The 11,240-nt window shown below is 47.2% G+C and overlaps 1 pseudogene; it reads right to left on the bottom strand.

The window, feature by feature from the left end:
* Positions 1 to 6,873: 6,873 nt before the first annotated feature.
* On the bottom strand, positions 6,874 to 7,505 carry LOC146652930 (18S ribosomal RNA; annotated as a pseudogene; the record flags this gene model as incomplete).
* Between the last annotated feature and the right edge of the window lie 3,735 nt (positions 7,506 to 11,240).

Raw genomic sequence — 11,240 nt, 5'->3', positions numbered from 1 at the left:
GTTGAGGAGAAAAGCAAAAATTTGTTGCGGATACGGATTATTCATTGTTTAAATGTCCCGGTAGTCAAAAAGGAGGCAGAGCTGCTGAGAAATGCTAGGAGCTAACTGGGCGCTAACCGTATCATTCAAATATAATGAATGTCGCAATGTTGGCAAAGAGAGGAAGTGACGTAAGATTTGCGCATGCGGGGTACCGATCGGGTTTCCGGTACGGATCGGGTAGTGACAGGTCCTAAGCACAGTAAAGAGACACAGAACAAAACACCCCACACAGTGTTCTTATGGCCACAGCCGTAACAGTGGTGGTGATGTGTATGGCTGCCAGCAGGAGAGCTGAAGCCGTTGAATGTACTGTTACAACAACCGTGTGATTATTGTAAGAATAAATGATGCTGCGAAGCATGAAAATGCCATCGGGTCTGCTGTGGTGGCGATCTTTTTTTTTTTAATCTTAAGTGCACGCAAACCAGTAAACAAATTAAAACAAATACTGTTGATGAACTAATACAAAAATTACAATTAAAATTCTCAACAACAAAAAAACCTCAAAAAAATATAATTAATATGTAAACAACTTAACGACCCCCAAAGTGTCTAAGTCACGTGACGTGTCAGTGCAACACCGAAACATAAGAGTGGGTGAGAGGGAGCAAAGTGTGCCTGCTCTCAGCTGACACAGGAGCGGTGAGTCCAGCAACCTGGTTGTTTCGTTTTTGCCGAAAGCACAGCGTTGTAAATGAGCAGAACTCAAAGTAAAGAATTGATATCACCAGGCCGATCGATCCGCCCACCGCTAGTTCAGACTACTTCCATCAGGAAGGGGGTTCTGCAGTATCCGGTCCCGAACCAGCAGACTGAGGCTGTATCCCAATTCAGGGTCTGCAGCCTTAAGGCCGATTACGTCACATCGACATGACGAAGGCTGTCCCAATTCAAAGGCTGCTCAAAATGCGGCCCTCAAATGCGTCCTTCATTTCCCTGAATTTTAAGGACGTGGCGGTGGGTGTGGATAATTTTGCCAAAAAATAACAGCGGATGAGGGGCGCCCGAAGAGTAAACTTTAAGTAAGTACTGAAAATTATGTCACTTATTTATGTGCAAATGTTTAATAACGAAGAACATTAAAACATTACTGTTGGCCACTTGTCGGCAAAGTTATGTGACATTAGTGACGTTTGTACTAACTTGGTTTTAAAGCCTTTACTTTAAAATATACGCCGTTCAATAGCTGAGCTTAATCTTACAAAGAATGATCAAAGCTCATGTAGAAACAAACAAACAAATGAACAAATGATTTTCTCCTTCATTTCTGTCAAACAAAGCTGTATGAAACGTTTCTAGCTGTTAGTATCATGGTTGCTAGGCAACCTGGGCAGCGCAACGGAGGCTAGACCGTCCCATTTCACAAGCCTCGCACTTCCGGCCTTAGCGGTCTTTGAGTACGCGGCCCTCAAGGATCGTTGAGACTGAGAGCCTGAGAGACAGCTTTTTCCATCAGGCCATCAGACTGCTGAACACTTCATAGACACCTCACCTTCACTTACCAGAACTTCAACATTATGCACTCCATACTGTATATAAATGCCACTTGTTTTGCACATGTCCAATTGCCAACCTCTGTATATTTTATTTTATTGTTTATTCTATTTAATTAAAAAAAATATATATATATATGTATATATATATATATATATATATATATATATATATATATCCTATTCATGTAGCCCCTTCCGCCGGGGTTACTTGCGTAGTAGCATTCCAACAACGCCCTGTTTTCGTCTCTTGCCCACCGATGCCTTCTTGTTCCAGTAGCCCACTTTTCGTCAGGGTGCCCTGGTTCCTCAACACCTGACGCGGACCTTGTTGATCCGGGCGATCCTGGGTGTATATATATATATATATATATATATATATATATATATATATATATACACATGTATTGTTGCATTAGGGGTGCAACAATGCATGTATCGGTTTTGAACCGTTCGAGACAGTGCTTTCGGTTCGGTACGCATATGTATCGAACAATACAAAATTTATTTCATCAACTTTTCTTCTGACGATGCTGTCTGTGTTGAGAGCTCAGTGGATCAGCGTTCGACTACTCTGCCTAGGCTACACTGTCAAGCGCAGATCCACTGAGCGCAGTGCAAGCTAGCGAGACAGAAGTTAAGCTCGTTGCAACATGGCAATTGCCTCAACGCTACCCGAAATTGAACCTCCCCCACCCTCATTCAGATCTGGCATTTGGAACTATTTTGGTTTTCATGTGAAGTATGACCCTGATGGTAAGTGTGTCATGGCCAAATGTAAAACAGTATGTCGGATGTGCCACGCAATGCTCAATTACATTGGTGGGAACTAGTGCATTAGTGCAGTTAGCTCGTTAATGTGTTGACGCTGTCCAGTCCCACGCACGGGGGGATCCACGGTAAATCATTAACGGAGATTTGCCACGTTATGGTGTTTACGTCATTTTAACAAGATTAACGCTGACAGCAGTAGTGGGAACACAACGAATATGACTGCACATTTACGCCGACATTATCCTAGTGCAAAGACAAGTGGAAGCAGACAAAAACAACAAGCACGAATGCTACAAACTTTATCCGAGTCATTTAGACAGCCATTAGCACATGATTCTCCTTATGGGGACCTGATATGTTTAATATGCTGCTGAGAATATACCCCAGAAGAAGCGTATAGTATAGCTTTCATTTTGGAAAGAGCCATTTCTCTGTAATAAACTCTCTTTTCCAAAGATGAGTGATTTTTCGATCAGATAGATTTATTTTTTTTATTATTTTGTTGTTTCAGCAACATTAAATTTAAAAACTGTACTTTTGAGTTAAAATATATATTTATAATTTTAATAAATGACAAATTAAAAAGGCATGAACATTTTCTTGTATCGAAAAAATATTGAACCGTGCCACCAAAGTATCGAACCGAACCGTGAATTTTGTGTATCGTTGCACCCCTAAAATATATATATATATATATATTAGATAAACAAACGAGAGACGGGACTTGCGTCAGAAATACCGATCAGCTGATCATTGATCAGTTTCATGATTGAATGAGAGAAGAAGAGGCAGCTGACAGCGTAAAGACACAGAATAACTCCAGCTTTGTGTCTTTTTTCATTCTAGCTGAAGTACGGGACAAACTGAGCTCCTTTTCACGTCAACACGAAACATGTAATATTTTCTCTGAATATGGGACGATTCCGTTTTTTAAAAGGTGGTTGGCAACTCTACTAACTACCCATATGGAAAAGATATATACAGTGGGACAAAAAAGTATTTAGTCAGCCACCGATTGTGCAAGTTCCCCCACTTAAAATGATGACAGAGGTCAGTAATTTGCACCAGAGGTACACTTCAACTGTGAGAGACAGAATGTGAAAAAAAAATCCATGAATTCACATGGTAGGATTTGTAAAGAATTTATTCGTAAATTAGGGTGGAAAATAAGTATTTGGTCACCTCAAACAAGGAAAATCTCTGGCTCTCACAGACCTGTAACGTCTTCTGTAAGAAGCTTTTCTGTCCCCCACTCGTTACCTGTATGAATGGCACCTGTTTGAACTCATCATCTGTATAAAAGACACCTGTCCACAGCCTCAAACAGTCAGACTCCAAACTCCGCCATGGCCAAGACCAAAGAGCTTTCGAAGGACACCAGGAAAAGTATTGTAGACCTGCACCAGACTGGGAAGAGTGAATCTACAATAGGCAAGCAGCTTGGTGTGAAAAATCAACTGTGGGAGCAATCATCAGAAAATGGAAGACATACAAGACCACTGATAATCTCCCTCGATCTGGGGCTCCACGCAAGATCTCATCCCGTGGGGTCAAAATGATCATGAGAACGGTGAGCAAAGATCCCAGAACCACACGGGGGGACCTGGTGAATGACCTGCAGAGAGCTGGGACCAAAGTAACAAAGGTCACCATCAGTAACACACTACAATGGCAGGGAATCAAATCCCGCAGTGCCAGATGTGTTCCGCTGCTGAAGCCAGTGCATGTCCAGGCCCGTCTGAAGTTTGCCAGAGAGCACATGGATACAGCAGAGGATTGGGAGAATGTCATGTGGTCAGATGAAACCAAAGTAGAACTTTTTGGTATAAACTCAACTCGTCGTGTTTGGAGGAAGAAGAATACGGAGTTGCATCCCAAGAACACCATACCTACTGTGAAGCATGGGGGTGGAAACATCATGCTATGGGGCTGTTTTTCTGCCAAGGGGACAGGACGACTGATCCGTGTTAAGGACAGAATGAATGGGGCCATGTATCGTGAGATTTTGAGCCAAAACCTCCTTCCATCAGTGAGAACTTTGAAGATGAAACGAGGCTGGGTCTTCCAACATGACAATGATCCAAAACACACCGCCCGGGCAACAAAGGAGTGGCTCCGTAAGAAGCATTTGAAAGTCCTGGAGTGGCCTAGCCAGTCTCCAGACCTCAACCCCATAGAAAATCGGTGGCGGGAGTTGAAAGTCCGTGTTGCTCGGCGACAGCCCCAAAACATCACTGCTCTCGAGAAGATCTGCATGGAGGAATGGGCCAAAATACCAGCTACTGTGTGTGCAAACCTGGTAAAGACCTATAGTAAATGTTTGACCTCTGTTATTGCCAACAAAGGTTATGTTACAAAGTATTGAGTTGTATTTTTGTTATTGACCAAATACTTATTTTCCACCCTGATTTAAGAATAAATTCTTTACAAATCCTACCATGTGGATTCATGGATTTTTTTTTTCACATTCTGTTACTCACAGTTGAAGTGTACCTCTGGTGCAAATTACTGACCTCTGTCATCATTTTAGGTGGGGGAACTTGCACAATCGGTGGCTGACTAAATACTTTTTTGCCCCACTGTATAAATCTTATAAAGCTTGTATCTGTCTTGTGTGAAACTTGTATGAAAAGCATATAAGAGTGAAAACGGATATAAGATCCCTTGAAAAATTACATAATGAAACTTGTATGTTTTGGATACTTACTAAAACAATGTATGAAAGTAATGAGAAAGTGGCCACTTTCATGAGTAAATCATGTAAGCCTTATATGATTTACTCATGGAAGTGGCCACTTTCATGAGTAATCACATATAAGTTTTTACTATTTCTTTTCCATATGGGTAACCTTATGAATAAAATAAAGTTCACTATCAGTAACGTCATAGCACCCACCCAGCTGTAGAAACTCTGTCATGCTAGCTAGTTCGCAGTACGAGTTATTATAACTGACTGTAAAAAGTAGACTGCAGGTCATAACTTCTTACCTGAAGTTCAGTTCACCTGACACTCAGCCGCCTCTCCTCCTGGTCTCTCCTCCTTGTCTCTCCTCCTCTCCTCCTCCTGCCTCACCTTTCCCTCATCCACCTGGCCTCTTGTGGCAGCTCTGCCATAGCCACCACCAAACAACCGGGTTATTTTTATACATCGGCCAGCATCTGGCCAATCCAAGAGCTTTCATTGTTTATACCGTTACAAAAAAAATAAAATTCATAAAAACGAAAAATCACCATCGGCCCACTGGGCAAATGCCCAGTATGCCCGATGGCCAGTCCAGCTATGGTCATGCCATCAGTTAACCCTTCGTGTGCCAACTGTGGATCGCGTGCCCAGGGTTGCCAACCCCCTAGACTATAAATACACCAAGCGTGAAACTTCACTAGACTTGTGAGTTGCTGACTGACAGATCATTACAGATCATTCCCTCACCTGATCTGTGCTTTGACTTGACTGACCCTCAACTCTATAAAACTCTGAGGAACAAACTAAAATATAAGGTTGCAACCTAACAAAATACCTTCAAAGGGACAATTCAAATGATTAAGGACAATGTGTTTCATTTTCATTCAATTTTGTAAAGGGCTCTGATTGTTATTTTTGTTGTGAAACTGTTAGCTCTTTAAAACTAAAGTCACAGTTAACTGAAGTTCCTGGGTGTTATGATTATGCGCACTCATGTCCAGCTCCTCCCTGAACCCACTCCTGTGTGCTTACACAGGAGTGGGTTAAAACGATGTCATTAAACAATGAAAAAAAATATTTGCAAAATATCTGCATAAATATTTATTTTACCCGGTTAATCTGTGTGGCAGGGCGTGGTCTGCGGTGCTGGTGCAGGGGAGGCGGACGCACCTGAGTGGCATCCGCAATCACGCCTTGTCAGCTTATAGTCTGTGCTCTGTCTGCTGTTGTGTTGGTATGTGTTGGGCTGTGAGCTGGAAAGCTATATGTGTACAGCAACCATTTGTGAAAAGTGGTCAATAAAGAGATGCTGAAAAGCATGTTCATGTGAACATCGTTGGGTTTCCCGTGATATGGTTACAATGGTGTCATGGTCCTGGGTCAAGCGACCCAGTGTTTGAGTTTATGTATCTTTTGTATTTATTTTGTGCCTTAGCTTAGTGCACCTAGTTAATTTCTAGATTACTGTGTAGTCCTGTTTCTTAGTTATGTCATCTCCCCTGTACTAAGTTTCCCTGGTTCATGTGTCATGTCTGTGTGGTTATGTTTGGTTCCTTGTCTAGTCTGTCATGCGTGTTAGGCCTGTTAAGTTGTGTTGTCGTGTCTAAGTCTGCATGTTTCCTGTTTTATTTTGAAAAGGGTCTTGTGTTCTGTGTTCATGTGGTTAGTTTTACTCTTGCCTGTGCATCAGTATGTTTATCCTAGTCAGCTGTTTCCTCATGTGTCTCCACTTCCCCTGATCACCTCATGTGTCTATTTAAGTCCTCTGTTTTCTGAATGTCATTGTCGGGTCGTCTGTTATCCCCACCATAGTCATAGAACTTCGTAGTATTTGTTTCTTAGTGTTTTTTAGTTTGCTTAGGGTTCCTTGTTTAACCCCTGCAATCATCCAAATAAAGGACTGCTTTCTGTTTAAGATACACTATTGGAGCTGGAATTACCGCGGCTGCTGGCACCAGACTTGCCCTCCAATGGATCCTCGTTAAAGGATTTAAAGTGTACTCATTCCAATTACAGGGCCTCGAAAGAGTCCTGTATTGTTATTTTTCGTCACTACCTCCCCGAGTCGGGAGTGGGTAATTTGCGCGCCTGCTGCCTTCCTTGGATGTGGTAGCCGTTTCTCAGGCTCCCTCTCCGGAATCGAACCCTGATTCCCCGTTACCCGTGGTCACCATGGTAGGCACATAAAGTACCATCGAAAGTTGATAGGGCAGACATTCGAATGAGACGTCGCCGCCACGGAGGGCCAGCGATCGGCTAGAGGTTATCTAGAGTCACCAAAGCGGCATGGGTTTTGGGTCTGATAAATGCACGCATACCCGGAGGGTCAGCGCTCGTTTGCATGTATTAGCTCTAGAATTGCCACAGTTATCCAAGTAACGGATGAGCGATCAAAGGAACCATAACTGATTTAATGAGCCATTCGCAGTTTCACTGTACCGGCCGCGTGTACTTAGACCTGCATGGCTTAATCTTTGAGACAAGCATATGCTACTGGCAGGATCAACCAGGTAGCCCCTCAGGCGGCAGCAGCGGCGCGCATGCGCGCGCTCGCTCGCTCGCTCGCTCGGGGCTACTGAGCCCTGTCGACCAGGGCGAGGCTTTCCGGACGCAGGTGTGGACCGGGGCGAGGGTTCGAGAAACCATGTTTGCCAGACGGGGCCCCGTTGCCCTCGCGGGGTGGGCAAACTCTGGGTTTGCCTACCCACTCTGCGACGAGGCCCGCCGTGGTATGACCACCGGGACGGACCGGGCGTCTCTGTCTCGCTACCGAGCGATCGCGACTGGCGGGGGGAAGCGCGGGGAGGACAGGGCGGGGTCCGAGAACCACCACCCCCTCCGACCTTCGCGCTGTAACCCCCGGCCGGCGCTAGAGGCGAGCCTGCGGGCTGGAGGAGCTGACCTCCCGAAGGCGCCGGCGAAGGTGCCGGGCCCGGCGGCAGCCCTCTGATGGCAGGCCACGTTTGCCAGTCGATCGGGGTGGGAGGGAAGGCTGGCAGGCAGGTGGGCCGGAAGAGGAGGCTGCTGTGGCAGCAACTCGCTCTCTCGCGCCGTCCCAGTGCCGTCCGAGCATTGCCGAGGGTGTCTGCTGACTTGCGCATCTTGAGACACCCGTCTCCCATAAATGACGGAGGGCACCTTTGCTACTCATTACCCTTAGACTGCTCAACTGGAGAGGGGAGAAAAAAAGGGCCTGGCCGAGGTGGTGAGTCGGCCTCCTCTCTCCCTTACGGCCGAAAAAGATGCTGCTGTCGAACTGGCCATTACATCCTCCCCTGATCTAGTCCCCCATTAGATCCCCCCCCCCCCCCCCCCGCAGTTACCCTGTACCACATATCTAGCACGGACCTTGACCTCCAGCAGGCCCCGGGGACCCACATTACACCCCCCCCCCCTTCCCCCTGCAGTTACCCTGTACCACATGTCTAGCATGGACCTTGACTTCCAGCAGGCCCCGTGGACCCACATTACCCCCCCGCAGTTACCCTGTACCACATATCTAGCATGGACCTGGACCTCCAGCAGGCCCCGGGGACCCACATTACCCCCCCCCCCCCTCCTGCAGTTACCCTGTACCACATGTCTAGCATGGACCTTGACCTCCAGCAGGCCCCGGGGACCCACATTACACCCCCCCCCCCTTCCCCCTGCAGTTACCCTGTACCACATGTCTAGCATGGACCTTGACTTCCAGCAGGCCCCGTGGACCCACATTACCCCCCCGCAGTTACCCTGTACCACATATCTAGCATGGACCTGGACCTCCAGCAGGCCCCGGGGACCCACATTACCCCCCCCCCCCCCCCCCCTCCTGCAGTTACCCTGTACCACATGTCTAGCATGGACCTTGACTTCCAGCAGGCCCCGTGGACCCACATTACCCCCCCCCCCCCCCCCCCCCCCCCCCGCAGTTACCCTGTACCACATATCTAGCATGGACCTGGACCTCCAGCAGGCCCCGTGGACCCACATTACCCCCCCCCCCCCTCCTGCAGTTACCCTGTACCACATATCTAGCATGGACCTGGACCTCCAGCAGGCCCCGGGGACCCACACTTAAGCCCCCTCCCACTAACAAAGCAGAACACCACTGGCAAAATGCCCCTGGTACACTGCGCAGAAGAACTGCCACACACACGCACACACGCACGCACGCACGCACGCACTGCTTGTGCCTATGGTACGACAACTTTTCTCGTGCCTATGGTACAACAACTTTTCTCGTGCCTATGGTACAACAATTTTTCTCGTGCCTATGGTACAACAACTTTTCTCGTGCCTATGGTACAACAACTTTTCTCGTGCCTATGGTACAACAATTTTTCTCGTGCCTATGGTACAACAACTTTTCTCGTGCCTATGGTACAACAACTTTTCGTCGTGCCCCTGGTACACCGCTCAGTAGCACTTTGCCACACAAACTCTCCTCGTGCCTATGGTACGACAACTTTTGTCGTGCCTATGGTACAACAACTTTTCTCGTGCCTATGGTACAACTTTTTGCCGTGCCCCTGGTACACCGCTCAGTAGCACTTTGCCACACAAACTCTCCTCGTGCCTATGGTACGACAACTTTTCTCGTGCCTATGGTACGACAACTTTTCTAGTGCCTATGCTACGACAACTTTCCTCCGTGCCCCTGGTACGACAGCTTTTCTCGTGCCTATGGTACAACAACTTTTCTCGTGCCTATGGTACGACAACTTTTCTCCGTGCCCCTGGTACACCGCTCAGTAGCACTTTGCCACACAAACTCTCCTCGTGCCTATGGTACGACAACTTTTCTCGTGCCTATGGTACGACAACTTTCCTCCGTGCCCCTGGTACGACAACTTTTCTCGTGCCTATGGTACAACAACTTTTTGCCGTGCCCCTGGTACACCGCTCAGTAGCACTTTGCCACACAAACTCTCCTCGTGCCTATGGTACGACAACTTTTCTCGTGCCTATGGTACGACAACTTTTCTAGTGCCTATGCTACGACAACTTTCCTCCGTGCCCCTGGTACGACAGCTTTTCTCGTGCCTATGGTACGACAACTTTTCTCGTGCCTATGGTACGACAACTTTTCTCCGTGCCCCTGGTACACCGCTCAGTAGCACTTTGCCACACAAACTCTCCTCGTGCCTATGGTACGACAACTTTTCTCGTGCCTATGGTACGACAACTTTCCTCCGTGCCCCTGGTACGACAACTTTTCTCGTGCCTATGGTACAACAACTTTTTGCCGTGCCCCTGGTACACCGCTCAGTAGCACTTTGCCACACACACACTCCTCGTACCTATGGTACGACAACTTTTCTCGTGCCTATGGTACGACAACTTTTCTCGTGCCTATGGTACGACAACTTTTGTCGTGCCTATGGTACAACAACTTTTCTCGTGCCTATGGTACAACAACTTTTCTCGTGCCTATGGTACAACTTTTTGCCGTGCCCCTGGTACACCGCTCAGTAGCACTTTGCCACACAAACTCTCCTCGTGCCTATGGTACGACAACTTTTCTCGTGCCTATGGTACGACAACTTTTCTAGTGCCTATGCTACGACAACTTTCCTCCGTGCCCCTGGTACGACAGCTTTTCTCGTGCCTATGGTACAACAACTTTTCTCGTGCCTATGGTACAACAACTTTTCGTCGTGCCCCTGGTACACCGCTCAGTAGCACTTTGCCACACAAACTCTCCTCGTGCCTATGGTACGATAACTTTTCTCGTGCCTATGGTACGACAACTTTTGTCGTGCCTATGGTACAACAACTTTTCTCGTGCCTATGGTACAACTTTTTGCCGTGCCCCTGGTACACCGCTCAGTAGCACTTTGCCACACAAACTATCCTCGTGCCTATGGTACGACAACTTTTCTCGTGCCTATGGTACGACAACTTTTCTAGTGCCTATGCTACGACAACTTTCCTCCGTGCCCCTGGTACGACAGCTTTTCTCGTGCCTATGGTACAACAACTTTTCTCGTGCCTATGGTACGACAACTTTTCTCCGTGCCCCTGGTACACCGCTCAGTAGCACTTTGCCACACAAACTCTCCTCGTGCCTATGGTACGACAACTTTTCTCGTGCCTATGGTACGACAACTTTCCTCCGTGCCCCTGGTACGACAACTTTTCTCGTGCCTATGGTACAACAACTTTTTGCCGTGCCCCTGGTACACCGCTCAGTAGCACTTTGCCACACAAACTCTCCTCGTGCCTATGGTACGACAACTTTTCTCGTGCCTATGGTACGACAACTT

Source organism: Rhamphochromis longiceps, linkage group LG15 (assembly GCF_057381845.1).
Source record: "Rhamphochromis longiceps isolate RC_006_pf linkage group LG15, R_longiceps_female_GT1.1, whole genome shotgun sequence".
Classification (NCBI taxonomy): domain Eukaryota; kingdom Metazoa; phylum Chordata; class Actinopteri; order Cichliformes; family Cichlidae; genus Rhamphochromis; species Rhamphochromis longiceps.
Note: the sequence above shows the minus strand (reverse complement) of the source record. Positions and strands in the feature narration are given on the sequence as shown.